The sequence below is a fragment of the Falco cherrug genome, chromosome Z (assembly GCF_023634085.1).
Source record: "Falco cherrug isolate bFalChe1 chromosome Z, bFalChe1.pri, whole genome shotgun sequence".
Classification (NCBI taxonomy): Eukaryota; Metazoa; Chordata; class Aves; order Falconiformes; family Falconidae; genus Falco; species Falco cherrug.
Window position 1 is genome coordinate 74,463,036 of NC_073720.1, and position 15,625 is coordinate 74,478,660.

The following is a 15,625-nucleotide window of genomic DNA, read 5'->3' on the forward strand; positions in this document are numbered from 1 at the left end:
AAAAAAGGTGGGTTGAGCAATAGTCACCCTGCAGATTTTGTTTCTGTGATAGCAGTGTCATGCAGATATTCTGGACCTGCCTTACAAGTGGAAACGTCGTCTGTTTAGCAGGGCCCTAATTACCTGGTAAATTAACATCACGTTGATTTTTTTTTTTTTTTTCTTTCCTGAGTTTATTACCTACACTAGTATTCATACCTCTGTATTGCATTGAGGTAGGCTGCACAGACATACTGAGTGATACACAACTTTTCCTTTTGTAAAAGTACACACACACATGGACACTGCCCTGCCCTCAGCTGCAACAGACAAGGTGCTGCCTTCCACAACCTTCATGTAGCAGTACAAGGATTAACCTATATCATTGCAGCCAGCTACCTCCCCTTCCTTCCGTTTGGCTGGTAAAGACTGAAGCTGAATAGTAAAAGCACACATGGCCCACTCAGCAAGTGTACAAGTGCACATGGTCTGCACCTTTGTGTGACAGCATCTGTAAAGCCAGATGCAGCAAACTCTTTATTCTGTGTCCCCAAAATATCAATGCCTGGTTTTAAAATAAGGCACTTCACATTAAAGTCAAAAAGCACAAGTAAGGCAGGCTGTTCTTTCCTTTTTTGTTTGAACACTCTGCCTGTTAATGTCTCCCCCACACCTCAGCGTACCTCCAAAAGTCTTCACAGCCTTCTCCACGGCATTAATAATTTGCTGTTCTTCCCTCACATTAACGACACATGGCAAAGCCTTTCCTCCAGCCGCTTCAACTGCACAATTAAAAAATTAAACATGTTAAAATTTGCTCTCGGGTGGAGCAAACAGCGTGAGCCTACTGAGAATCTCTCATTTGATGACATGCTTCAAGAAGACACTGAAAATCACACGCTCAAGTTGAAACCTTTTCACACACTGCAAAAAGAACAGGGAAGCCCAAAGCAAATCTCAACGCTGAGAATGTGTATGGGACACACATACATCTCAATTAACGTAGCATTTTCACATCTATATGCACGGGCATCTTCATTACAGTAATATTTTGATACCTCCCAGCAGTCCTGGGAGGCAAGAGAAGCACAAAACTGACTGTATTGAAGGTAAGTTGGAGCTGAGGGAGTCTACACAGGTTTCCACTCAGGTACAGCAATTAAACTAGGGCACACACCCAGCCCAGTACCTGAACCCTGTCCTCATTTGTTACAACTTACTCTCTGCTGCAGCAGTGTAGATAGTCCCTGGAAGAGTAGGATGGGGCTCAGCTGTCTTGGCAGCTATCACAATGTTGGCACCGTCCTTGGCAGCTTTCAAAGCAATGGCCTTGCCAATGCCCCGGCTTGCGCCTGTGATGAAGAGAGTGCATCCTGCTAATTTCCTAAAGGCAAAGGGGGAAGCGGAGGGTAAAGATGAGGAAGAAAGCAAAACCTGTACATCATTGACTTCTAACACTCTTTAAGGGCAAAAGTAATGAGCACAGTCTTCCAGCCAGGCAAACCCCTCCATCGATTTACCAAGAAGGCCCCCTAAACACAAAAGGAACGGCTACAGCCACAGCACAATACGGTTCCAGGGAAGGCAAGACCACTCCCTGAGTTTGCAAACGCTATCGAGCAAGAAGGCTGCGCAGGTCACCCAGTTACACTTCTCCCTGTTTGTAAAATGATCCAACACAGTGTTTGCAACAGAGCTGCTACCTTGTAAAAACAAATGCTGGTTTCTAATGAGACAGCGCACCTACGCAGCTCCCTGTACCTTACTGGTCACGGTCCTCTCGACACAAAAAGCGGCTGTCTCAACGCGGCGCGAAGTTCAAGTCCAGAGCCACAATGCCAATGCAGGGAGCCGCGCGCAAGTGCCAAACCCTTGATTTTCCAAAACAGCAATTACTTCCCTTAAAGGCTTTACGTTAAAGTCAACAGTTTCCCAGCAGCCACATTTAATCCAATGCCCCCTCCCCAGCCCCCCTCAATGGGCCCAATCCAAACCTCCTGAGAAACTTAACAAGTTTTAAGAGCGCCTGAAAGATGTCTGGCTTACACAAAGCAGCACCGCATTTTTGAAAAGCAAAAGATCAACTCCAGTTTGAAGCATACTTGACAATAAAGCCTCTCGGACCACAGGTTTTCCGTCTGAAGGGACGTGCGATTCAGCGCTCTGCATAAAGCTTGTGCTGCTTTCCGTAACTCCATGGAAAAAGCCAAGAGGTTCAAGTTTCCAGCCCCAGTTAGAGAATGCATGCAAACCACGTGCCACAGCAACTTTGCTTTCCACTCGCATCACAAATGTTACACACCGGCCTCCGAGCCTGCAGTAGTTCTCCTTTCACTCTGGGCCAGACTTGACTTACTCCTCTTTCTCCAGGTCGGCTTTGTCCCTCCAATCCCAGAGCATCCCTCTCTAAAACACTGCCTAGGAGGGGCAGCGTTTGCTTTCAGAAGGCAGAAAACTGGGATGGGGCAGGGAGGGGGAGGGATCTTCCCCTGCAGTGGCAGGGTGAGGCATCCGCAGGGATGTCAATGAAGCTCTACAGCTGCCGTTTCAAACAGATTTTCCTCTGCAAAACTGGGTCCTGGAGAGGCACAGGAGAAAAAGTCTCACAACAGCACAGCAACTCACAAAAAGTGCTGCCAAGAGTCATAAAAGCTTCTGCTGCTTTTACTAACCAGGTGCTGGAATTTTAGCAGCGCGTGTAGCTTCAGAAAGGATCCAGTCAAACTGTTGGACTTCTGCACATCTCTGACCTGTGCTTCCTAAATGTGCACTGCTTTGCAGCGGAACGTGGTAGAAAAATAACCTGGTTTGTTTCTTTTCCCCTGATGTATATGGTCTTCTCTCAGTTAAAATCAACCATAATCTAATAATTTAATTAAGACATAGCATAGAACATCTGATGCAATTGCCCCTCTTAACTGAGTTTGGTCTGACTCTAGAAAGGCTTTTATTGGTGAAATATTAGTTGGACAAGAGTTAATGTCACAACTTTCATAACGTTATATTGCTGCACTGGTTTGTAAGTGTGATTTCCACATTTCTCACTGTTCTAAACAGTTCTGAACCTTCTTTAGCAAAACTTTAAAATTAAGTCAGAAGATAGTAGATTAATCATGAAAGCAGAATTATCTATTAAGTTAATAATTATAATCAAGTCCTCAAAAAATACCTTTAAAAGTGGATTTCAATTAATCAGCCCCCTCCTCTTCAGCAAAGTGCTTCAATATTGTGAGATGTAGATAGGTAGATACAGATATATGGAAATACATTGTTAGACTGAGATATTTTAAGGGTATGAGACTTAATTGCAGAGTCTGGTTCAGCATTTTTAGCACACGAATAATACAAAATATATACCAAACATGGATTTCTAAAGAACTGGAACATCTTACTCTAGCAATATTTCTGTTTCCTGTGCACAGCCAGTTCCTTCTCTTTTTCTGATGATTCTGTTTCTTCTTCATAGGTAAGCTAAAGCCAATCATGGCTCTTATCTCAGGAAAATCAGGTGTTAAAGGTGACATAGTACTAGCAGTGAGTCTGGAAAAGATGCTGCCACTTTTCATTTTCGAACATTAGTAGAACACTGGCCTTTCGTCTGTAACTACAATACTGTTTTAAAATGCCAGTCCTGATTTTACTTTGATGCAGTATAACTATCAATAAAATCCATAATTGTTAAAGAAGGCACAATTCAGTCTGATTGTGATGCCCACCACCAAAGACATTTTTCTTAATAACTTGTTGTAATGATTAAAAGAAAAATTATGTCCCAAAATTCTGATGTTTCAATGATAGTTTTTTTCATTTTCATGTCTTCCTCTAATTGCAAACTGTCCTCTGTTACTGTGAGATGTAGACCTAATAGAAATTTGCTTCTTATAATGTTGTCTTACCTTTGAATTACCTGATGTCTAATGAGATGCAAGTTCTGATCCCAGGATTGGGGAATGCACAACATGTTTCTGTAAAAGCTGAACTCAGCACTAACTTTTCCTCTGACTGGGAGACAAACAGCATTTTTCTCTCCTGTAGTGTTTCACAAAGCTTGTAGGAACTGACCATCTCTATCAGATACTATTAAAAAAGTCTAATAATCTCAAGCTATTGGAAAACACAATGTATGTGCTTGTGTGCAAAATAGTCACATAAATTTTGTTTCTTTAGGGATCCACCTTAAAATAATCTTCTGAAACCTACAGATACTAGAAAATGTTTTTCAATTGAACACACATATTCAAAGTACATTTCCAAACACTGTCTTGTAACACTACAAGAACTGAAACGAAGAACTTGGGTATAAGGAGAAAGGTTTAATTTCTTATGTATTTCATCATCAACCCCGTGCCTTTGCAGTTTTCCCTTCTGTGCAACTCTTTTACTGAAAAGTTTTTCAGGACTGTGAGGGTGGAGGGGAAAGGTGTGCAGCATCCAATTCAATATTAACTATGTCCTGGCACCTGGAGGAAGAGTCTGCATACTTGCTTCTTTGCCTGTGTCTATAGTTAATGCTGTGTGTTTCTTGTGTAATCAGTCATACTGCTCTTGCGCAGAATGGTTGGTAGTTGTGAATGTCATTTGGTGATGGACTGTGATGCCTGTGTAATCCTAGAGAAAGGTATAATCTTTAGAAGGAAAGTGCTTTTGTGGAGATGGATCCAGAGCAGCACAACCTGTCTCCAACTTGCCACTGTGTTTCTTCTCTGTCTGGTACATCAGTGGTGTTGCTTGCATGCTAGAAGAGTGAGAGCTCACCATGCTGCTCTGGGGGATACTGGCTGCTGCTGGCAGCCAGATCAGGGCAGTGCCTGACCCCTGATGCAGTTGTATGAAAATTGCTTATGCCAGGGAGAGAAGGGCAGGCTACCTCATCCCACACTTCGACTGGTATAAGCGGTAATGGATTCACACCCAACAGGACAAGCAATTCATTAACAAGAAGAAGGAAAACCAGAAAACTTGGACCTCTTGTTTTTCAGTTAAATGTATTTACACTATGCTACTTGACCCAGGATAAATGTGCATCCCACTGGCAGCATCATGAGCATGTGGCTAAGTATCCCGCTGCCTTCCCCTCAGATAAGGTGGCATGGGTGGGTATCTATGGTGATGCATCTCACCCCTCCCGGGGGCTGCTCTGCTATCTCAGGAATCCCTGTTTAGGCCTCAGCCCCTCTGTAATGAGTTAGCACTCAAGTGTCCCTCGATCATACTGGCATCTCTTGCATGGATGAGGTGCGGAATGGCACTGGCTGTACCAGAAACATTTCTTACCTGAACAGCACTACTGCCTGATGGCCTTGATCATCCTTTAACAAGCCCGGGGACATTCTTTATTATGGTTCCAAGTAGTAAAATACCACTGTCAATGGAATTTTTTTTAAAAATGTAATTTATTACTGACTCAGAATGTGGCCAGGATGGAAGATTACTGATGACTGAAGTCTCCAAACAAATAAACAGCAGTCCTAAGTGAGGCACTTTGAGCTCTCCTGGACTGCAGGACAGGGACACTTCTCAGAGTTCTCAAGCTCCCAAGTCTGCGATCCTAAGGGGGTCCATTGCCAAAAGCTGATGGCAGGGCCTGGGCTGATATTCACAGAGAATCATAGAATGGTCAGGGTGGGAAGGGACCTCTGGAGATCATCTATTTCATTCATGCCTTTGATGGTGATTCTTTAAGCAACTTAACCTAAACCACTCGTTCGTGGCAGCATCTCACTGCTGTGCCTGTGGCACGGGATGGGTACTGTGGCACCTGGTGGCGCTGAGTGTTTGGGATATTTGATCCTTGCATTACGAACGTTCATATTATGCCATTGCTGGAGTTTCTGCCGTAAGCAGACATGGCTGAAAAACATGCCAGTTTGCTGTGCACTGTTAGGATGAGACCTGTAAGGGGTGCTGTAATGGCAGAATGTGCATTATGCAGAGGATTTTTATATGAGGGCAGAAATGTGTTGCATTTTAATCTGTTGCTTAGTTCACAGCTTTTGAGGCCCATGAAAATGGACTAAACTAAACAAATTGTGACTATTCTGCTACTATGAGTAACTGGAGAGAAGGCTGCAGGTTCTTTGGGTGACACCTCCAACTGATAAAAGAAAAAACTGCTCCAAGACCTATGTAGAACACAGACACCATCGGCATGCTGCTGGCAGTAGTGAGCCGGACCGATGGCTCACCGTGCCGCGAAGGAAATGTAAGCCTGTGCTTCGTGTGCCCAAGGGCTCTGGTTCCAGGTTCCAGGTCTTCTCTCCCACCTCTTCAGTGCAGTCTCAGCTCCTCCGCTGGTGTGTTCCCCCGTTTTGCGGGGGCTGGCAAGGACGCAGCTGCCGGGCGCCAGCAGAGGGAGCGCGGCCGGGCACCGCCCGGTGTTGCCGTGCGGTGCCGTGCCGTGCGGTGCCGCGCCGTGCCGTGCCGTGCCGTGCCGTGCCGTGCCGTGCCGTGCCGTGCCGTGCGGTGCCGTGCGGTGCGGTGCCGTGCCGTGCCGTGCCGTGCCGTGCCGTGTTGTGCCGTGCTGTGCGGCGCGGCGCGGTGCGGTGCTGTGCTGCCAGGCGCGCAGCCCGCTTGCTGGAGGGTACGGCTTGGTAACGTGCATCAGCATCTTCTCCTACTCTTAACAGGGTTCATCAGCGGGGTAGGATGGGATAAGCAGCTTTGTGGCAATAGCAAAATCTGTATCCGTGCCTTCCCTCGCATCTGGTACGAAGTCCCTGCACCAGGGTAGGAGGGAGGGTGTACCCCTCGGTGACAAAGCACCAGGACTTGTCATGCTTGCTCCACCAAAGTGATCAGGGAGACGTAATGCTTTGTTGTCAGGAAGGGTCTTGGTTTGGAAGAACATGAGCCTGAATGCTTAACACTGACAGAAAGTAAAACCACTGCATCTCAGCCCTTACAATGGAGTGTTGCTTAATCTTAGTTCTTCTCCTGTTCTATCCTAGAATAAGATGTTGCTTTACATAGTGAAGTTAAACAATATCTAAATATAACTAACCCAAGCAATAATACATAGAGTCAGTATTTTTTACTGGGGTGTAGCTGTTCCTCTGTAGCTCTGCTTCCCACCATTCCCACTGCAGGCTGATGCCAAAGGAAGAGGAGGGCACCTTGCCAACTGTATGGGGACAGTATGATCACACTTTTTGAGACAGGTTTACCTGTCTACCTGGTTTACAGTGTTTTATCAGTAGGGACCACGCACCAACTTGAAGTTACCATCGGGGAAAAAGAATGGAAAGAGAAGGAAGGGGGAAACTGCTCAGCAGCCAGCCAAGAAGCAAAGCAGTGGGGACCCTAGAAAAGTGTCCTTTCCAGTGTCAGCAAGCAGTGAGGAGGAGGGAGGTGACTATAACTATTCTTGTCAGGCTTTTTCCTCTGTTAACTCTGTGCTTGGCGTTAGGACCCAGACAAACTCCCTCTTGGTTGTTCCTGCGTATGTTGCTGTCAGGATCACATTTAATCAGTTGCAGGTGGTACATGCGGTCACTCCACTTTGCACATGTTTATGGCTGGTAATGCCTATGGGATATTTACATTACTATTATCTACTTTTCTATTTGCCAAGTATTGTTTTTCCCCTAATGTAAAGTTACAAAACAGGCAGGAAACACAGGGGCAAGAAAGCAGGGACTCTCAGTCTGTTATCAATTGCTTTCCATGCGAACCTATTAGAACACTGAGATCTGCAGGTGGAATGCCATGAGAATAACAGCACAAAGGCAACAGCATAGGAAGGAGAAGGGAAAAAGACTGAAACAGCAGTTCGGGTGGAAGGCTGCAAAGCTGCAAGTGAAAGGCTGGCCACAGAAGTGTGCACAGAAGGGCCTTGGCATTGCAAAGGTGAAGGCACTTGTGCACATGTATGTGCAGCAGTTGCCATGTCTGGTATTTGCTGTACAGTGCTAAAAGAGGGTTCACACAATTAGATTGTGATGACAAGATTGGACTCAGACTTCCATACATGAGAACTTCAAAACCAAATAGGCAGGAAAGTGCTCATTGTTGTTTATGCATGGCATGGTTAAGCTCAAGGTCTATGGTTAAGCTCAGTCTCTACGCAAGACAAAAAAAAAAAAAAAAAGAGTTGTGTTAATTTTCTTCAATATGAGCTGTAATTTTAAGCATGTTTCCCTCTTCTTACTTTCTCCTGTTGACAGGAACCACATAGCATGAGCATCACTCTCAGAACATACCTTCCCATAATGGTCAGTTTTAGCAGCGTGGACGATAACTACCATAGCATTACCTCAGTTGTAATCTTGGTGATTACAACTATTGTACGTTGAGTATGTGTGAGATATGGTATTGGGAGACTAAATAGCATAAAGCTAGTGCACAGAATTCAGGTTTTTTTTCCTAGAAATATAATTTATACTCCATTAGAAAAAAAATTGTCCAGAAAGATGTTGTTAGCTTTTTCTTTATAAGCTAAGAGTTTACCGTTTCTGCTAAACAATTATAAAAGGGAATTTTGTCATCCAGACTTTACTGTAAAAGCAGCGTGCCCAAGGTCACATCTATTCACTGAAAATCAGGTCTCTCGAACTTCTAAGTTTACCTCAGGCAAAAACCTGAAGAAAGACAAGAGTAATGTGGGTGCCTCACCCAAAGCTGGGAGGAAACAAACCCAGCTGGCTCACTTGGTTATTTTCTTTGCCATAGTCCTGGCAAAGCTCCTGTGATGGTGACAGTTGTACATATCATAAGTAAACAATGACCCATCTTCATGTTTACCACCTTGGCTGATGTTATTTTCTTTTCTTTGAAGGAAAGGAGAGCCCTCAAACAAGAAGACTGTTGTCAACCTGTTACAGATGGGCAACTGCACCAAAGGCTGGAAATGGCCCCAGGATTTCTGTGGTGGAACTGAAAATCAGCCCCCGCATCAGTCCAGCTCCGTCACTGCAAAGCCCTTCCCCACCCTCCACCTTTTTGTGGTTGCACTGTGAGCTCTGTAAGGCATCCTGTAAAAAAGCAGGTCTGCCCTCACAGATCGTCATTGAGAGAGGGAAAAAAAAAGAACGTGCTGTGGGTCTGCTACAGCCTTCATATGTCGCTTGTAGAAAGCAACCCCTTTTCTGAACTCAGGAACGCACAGCTAGTAGTGTAAGTGGGTGAAAAGCATGACCCAGTTGCATTTGAAAGCCACTCTCTGTGTTGTAAAGCACATTAGGGAATAACTTGAGGTCATGGGCTAGAGACCAAAGCATTGCAATTTCTTAGACATAGAAACAGCCCATTGTCCTTATCCTATGTACAGAAATTACACACTGTACGTGCTTACTAATGTCAGTCAAATCTCCATCCTATAATTAGTGCATACTTATACTGCCAAGTCCCCTGCTTTCTTTCAAGTGGGTTTCTTGTTAAGCTGTTATTATACATTTTTACCATACTCATTATTAAGGCTTTTGTTTAAATTGCTGTGGTTTACCTGTGTATTTTTGTCACACAACAGCTGACACTTACCTGCTGTTGCCACAGGTATGTCCTGTTCCACCAAAACCCCAGGTTTCTCTACTATCATTATGAGTCTTCCCAAAACAATCAGGGAGCTTCTATCAAGTCAGAGGCAATGGAGAACTCTAGTCCCATCGTTTTCTGTCTCAATGCCTTCTTGCTGATGGCTGCTCTATGTTTTTTATTTTCCAGGTTAGTCTTTTTTTGCCTGTAAGACATTCACATTATTCAACTAAAGCAGAAGTAATGTTCAATATGGAAAGAAGCTCATTCTTTACATTTTCAAAACATTTTTGTAAGAGCTCTGTCTCGCAAGCAAACATGGAAGAAATCAGAAGCTTTTCTGTATTGTAGTTCATATTCTGTCTGATCTACACACAGAGAGCACTGTCAACCTCATTTGTCCTTCCATGAGAAAAAGAGACTGGAACTGCTTCATTTGTGTAGTAAGGTGTAATGAGTGCTGAAAATGAGACTTCTCGGACTCCCTGGAGCTGTATCAGACAAGAGGAATCTGGAAAGCAAATTAAATTAAAATCCACAGGAATTTCATACAAAGCAGAGTTGTGTGGTGACAACTCTGAAAATGCATAGACTGGATTCTCAAGGTTATTTCAGGCCTCTGGTGAAGTAGCATAGGATTTTCAAAAGCACCTTGGGGGCTGATCTTCATATGCCTTTTCCTGTGTGACTGCTAACTGTTGGTTGCAGTCTAGTAACAAATCTCTCAAGGGAAGGGCCAGCAGGAAGTGATTTCTGCTCTGATATGCTCAGGTGTGGATGTGAAATAGCTTTGTGACACCCATAGTGACAGGATTTGTCTGCAGTGTTTTCTGCAGCATCATGCACATGTGAGGGAAAAGTGGCTGCCGAACATGACAGCTTGAGGTCTTGGTCAGGAGAAAACTAACAGGTACCTCTGTCAGGTTGTTAGTGGCTCCAGATGGGGCAAGAAGAAAATTGAGAGCTCTTCCTGGGTAATACCATCTTTCTGTAGGAGTTGTAAGCTGGTATCTCTTTTGCATTTCATCAGTACACATTCTTATTCACTCAGATTGTAACTCTGACTTGAAACTAGGCATTTTGCCTTTTTTTTTTTTTTTTTTTTTTAAAGTTGATGGCTGACTGCAATGCTAACAAACCCAGTCACTGTGAGTCGGGTGCTTTTCTACTTAGGAAAAAAACTCAGAACACTTCTTGCCTGCCCACCCCTTCTAATTCAGCCTGGTGTTTCCCACAGGACCAGAAAGACGTCCGCTTGAGCACTTGCATAAGTCTGCCCTGCGCCAGTCAGGCAGAGCAGTATTTGCAACACCTAACTATAGCAATCTACTGCAGGCGGCTGGAGCAAAAGACCACTCTCCTCAAGCCTCCCTGTTCGAATCAGGCCCCTTGTGGGCTTGTGTGCCTTGCTATTGACAGAGAAGGGAGCATGTCTTCCACTCTTGTGGATCCCTTTATCTCTCTATGCTGTGGTTTCTGACCTGTGGAGCAGGGATGTAGGGTCAGCATTACAAGCAGGATTACAAGTGAAGTACTGTCAAGCAAGGTGCAACCAGATGCTGTGGTGAAGGGCTGTCAGAGCAGAAGGACCATGGTTTACCAAAGATGAATTTGTTCTGAAATCATCTCCAGAAGTAAAAAAGATCTTAGAGAAACATGCAGGCCCCCCCCCGGGTACTTTTTGGACTGGCAGGGAAGTGTAGTATAAATGAACTGGCAGTGCTTTGCTTTGAAATATTGTGTGTATTTAATTACAGATGTTCCAGGAATATGGATATGATGCTTCACAGGCTCTGCTTTTAAAAACCTTCCTTACATAAAAAGAAGGTGTGGGGGAGAAGTTGCCTGGTTGCTCTTTCTCTTTAAGGATCACTCGCACAAATGGATCATGTTGTGATGCTGCTTTGCCATGCCTTGGTAAATGAACTGACCTTTCAAACATTAAATTTCCAATGTTTTATACAGGAAACCTGAAAGAAATTCCACAGACAAACATGTTAGTCGCTGCTATATTCGGTTCTCTTTATAATCAATTTTCCAAGGAACTTCCTGATAGCAGCATCCCTGTCCTGTCCTGTGCTTTACTCCCTGACAGTGCCAGACAGCTGGTGTCCACAGAGGTGCTCTCAGCCCACTTGATAGTTTTTATTCTGGTCCTGCCTACACCAGTGTAGCTCTTCTACCCTGTTACTGAAAATGCAGGGATACAAAGCCCTCCCCACAGGCCATAAAGAAGGACTCTGCCTTCTTATTCACTAACCCCCAGCATTGCAGAAGTGTTGTAATACCCCATCTCCACTTGTCATACCAGTTGTCTGCAAGTCAGACCACTTGTCTTTCTGCTATTAGGGAGGAAACTGCCACCCACATTGCTGTCCTTGACTTCCAGTCTTCATGGCTGGGTGTCTGGAAGGTGTACCTGTCCCACAGACCCACCTCTCACTCTGCCCTTCCAAAGCATTGATGTCCCACCAGGGAACCCACACCCCTTGTCCAGCCCACTAATACCGACTTGCAAATGCCTGTCTCTCACCAAGCCCTTTCACCCAAAGAGGTGTGTAATCAAAGGCTGAGTGGGTCTACTTCATGTTTAGTCCTCTGAGAGGGGACCGCAGGACAGCTCCAGAATGAGACACTGATGTTTGGGCTGGGAAGCTGGCTCCCCAGCTTGTATCTTTTCTGTGCTTGTATCTTTGATGCATCTGGAGGGATTCTCAGTGAAGATCCAGCTGTCTGCCTGCATACTGGGTGGCTGACTAAAACAGGGTCCTTCCAAGTGGTACAAAGGAGGCAGTGTGGGACACCACAAGGCTCTGCCAAGCACTGCAGCTCTTCTGGGACCTTCTGGGGCCTCCCAGATATTACTCTGTCCATGCTCCAGCTGATGGGGTCAAATCTTGCTTGGATCACAGCACGTGAAGTCTAAAAATGAATTTTTTTTTTTTTTTAACTTACGCTGCTGTCTCGAGGGGCTGCCTTTTTCAACAAGCTACTGACTGTGCAAGGAATTTTTCCTGACTCAAAAGTTGTTCTAGCTTAACTTCTTGCAGCAGCTAGTTTGGTCAGGCACACGCTCCTCTGAGGAACTTACCTTTGAAAAACACAGCAGAGTATTCCTACTGTGATGAGACACTGGTTTGTGATCTGCATTTGGCTGGCTCCAGCCATGATCAGCAGACCTTGGACGAGACATGCCCATGGGAACTTGTGGTGAAGTGATGAAAAAGCCTGCTGTGGCAGTGGCCTGATACTGCCTCCGTTCCTGTGGTGCAGCCAGTCTTGATCAAAACCTATGTGTGGTCAAGAGCATCATTCTTGGCCTTTCACTCTCATCCCAGCTGCTCTTGTGCTAGGTCTTTAGCATATGGCCAGCCTTTTGCTTAAAACAGAAGTATTTTCTGATCACCCTTTTCTCCCTCCCAGCTTGTTCAGCACCTCCCAGAGCAGTTTCCCTTCTGCTGGGAGTGCTGGGGGAATTTCACAGGGGTGCTGCTTTCCCTTTGTGTTACAGCTGGCAAAGCTTTTAGCATGGGGTCAGGTTCACAACCACTGGTGAGGGCTGGCGGAGAGCATATGTATGTGCTGGCAGACCCTGCACAGCTGGGCAGGAGCAAACAAGCACAGCTGGGGCACAAACTGTAGGGATGTGACTCATTCATTGCTTCCTTGCAGCCTGGGTCAAATGCAGGGCAGAGCTGGGCAGGAGAAACAAACCTCTCAGCATGAATCCCAGCTCACTTGCCAGTCCTGCACAAATGGGGAACAGGCCCTTGCCTGTGCCACTGATACGAGTCGGTACCCATCTTTTCTCACTGAGAACTTCCCTGGGAAAAGCCAAGCTCTGCTCTGTTACTGCTTGAACAACGCGGTGCTGGAGGGATGCTGAGGAAGCTGAGGAGGTTCACAATGAAGCCATGCAGTCACTGGGTGTCTGTGAGTTTTCTATGAGGTGGTGGCACTGATGTAGCTGTAACTCTCCATGACCATGGGACCTCTCTTCAAGCATAGTCAGGTGTTTCCAAAGAGGAGGGCAGCAATTCCTTTCCCTTCTGTTTGGCAACTTACACATCCTATTTTACAGCCTGCTGGCCCAGCTGGTCTTTCCTGGTGGAAGACTCAGTTCTTGTATCTGGGACACTTTAGCCATTGCGCACTTGTTTTGGCCTGCTGGTGGCACTGGTGTTGCTGGGATAGCAGGTAATCCAGCAAACTGTCCATCAGTTCAAGAAGGGAGAGCATGAGCTCCCACTGAGCACCAGGAGCAGTTTTCTTAACACTGGGGCCTGGAGTGAGCAAATCCTCCCTTGTCATACAGCCTGACAGGGCTGATAAATGGTCATAGCACAGATGGGTAAACAGAGGTTAGTGAGTTGCCTGAGGTCACAGAAGCCAAGTTTATGTTAGGTCTGGGATAAGGATGTAGTACACCTTCTTCCTCAGCCCACTGCATTAATGACAGAACCCTGCTGCCCCATCTGAGTGTGTGGACCATCTACGAAGAGATGCTTAGCACCTCTGGCAGGTGTCCATGCCAACAGTCAGAGCTCTGCCTCGATGTGTTTTATGCCAAGTAAGGAGCAAGAGGAGAAATAACCAGCTATAACGCCACCTCACTGTGGCAGTCCCGTGGCTGCGCAGAGGCAGGGCAGTCTGCCTGCCCACCCCACAGTGGCCAGCACAGTCCTGTCAAGCCAACACCAGCAGCTCTCCCTCCCAGAGAAAACATTGCTTTGCCAGGAACATTGGTGCACACTGCTCACTGCCCTTCCAGTGCAGTTACTAATACAGGCAGTGAGCTAAAAGGAATTAATCTAAAACTGCAGTTCTGCATTGAAGTGCTGGTGACATTATTGGGCTAGCTGAGCTCTTTGGTAGTGCATACGATATGAACCAGAAACCTCTGATGCAATTACAGGCCTGTGTACAACACTGTGATGATAATAGGGCACAACAGCCAAGCAACCATGTCGTAGGTTGAAGAAGCATTTTCAAACCCTCTTTTTAATTAGTGACTGCAGACACAGCATTGACCTGGGGCTGCTCCTAACAATAAAGAAGTGACGAAGGGGTAGAAAGAGGCGGGAGGAGAAGGTGGGAGGAGGGCATGTTTGGAGTCCACTTTGTCCTGTTGCCACAGATATGAGAGGAAAAAAGCAAAGAAAAAATGCAAAGGAGTGGGGAGAAAGGAAGGAGGTACCAGAAATGAGGATGAAAAAGCCATATGACAGGTAATGGCTTTCAAACTGTGACTTTTGGACTGCTTCCAAGTGCTCTGCAAAGTCAACTGCAAAAAATAAATTCATGTGCAATTCAGCAGTCTACACAGAAGCTATGGCCAGCAATGTCAGCTCCTCTGCTGCAGAAGGGAGGTGAACAGCCTGACTGCACATGAAGTACCTGGTTTTAAGGCCCCCAAAGATGCAGAATGTTTGTTTAGAAGGCAGTTCTCCTCTGCAGGAATTCCTTATTGCCATTATTTGTGAAAATTTAACTATTTGATCTTGAAAAGAGCTCAGCAGCCCCAGCTTGGAGCACTGGTTTGAACCATATGACCCATGCAGCTTCTTCCCAGGTGTATTTGATGGCCTGAGGGGTGCTGTGGGGTCATACCCCTGAAGAGCAGCCCAGACTAGCCCCTGGCAGGAGCCTGGGGACACAGCAGAGTTCGGGAAGGTGCTAGTCTTGTCCTCAGTATTGTCAGTGCTTTGGCTCCATGTCCCTGCACTAAAACCAAGATGTGGGAGCAGGGTGTTGCGTGTTTGATCATTACACATGGAGGCAGACTCTCCCTTTACTCCCCGGAGTAATTCCTTCTTCCATTTAGCGTTCTCCATCTTTAGGAGTCTAAGCACCGAACCCTTAAACTCTGCTGAGATGCAATGACATGACAATAACATCTTACTGAAAATAACAAGAGCAGAAGGGATGGCAATCTTCCCCCGGCGAGGTTAACACTGCTACCAAATTCCCCTGCTGCATCACAGGCAAACCCAGAAAGAGCATTAATTTTGGCACAAATACAGTTCCAGATTGCCTCCATTATACTCTTGTGTAAGCATTGTTGCCATTGTAGCTAGCAGCATGTGTTAGCCCTTTCAAGTTTTGCAAATGTTGGCATAGGGAAGATAAGGAAAGGAAACCTCTGGGGCATGGAGCAGCCGGCTTGGAAGGCTGATAC

At 45.7% G+C, this 15,625-nt stretch overlaps 1 protein-coding gene and 1 long non-coding RNA gene across 2 annotated transcripts in view; one reads left to right on the forward strand and one right to left on the reverse strand.

Moving 5' to 3' along the window:
* Positions 1-15,625, reverse strand: part of INIP (INTS3 and NABP interacting protein) — a 231,057-nt gene that overhangs the window by 102,418 nt on the left and 113,014 nt on the right. The gene's annotated exons all lie outside the window — the stretch shown is intronic.
* LOC114016453 (uncharacterized) lies at positions 1,879-10,544 on the forward strand. The gene is made up of 2 exons (XR_003560895.2): positions 1,879-6,181; positions 8,753-10,544. It is a non-coding gene; the product is annotated as an uncharacterized LOC114016453 (long non-coding RNA).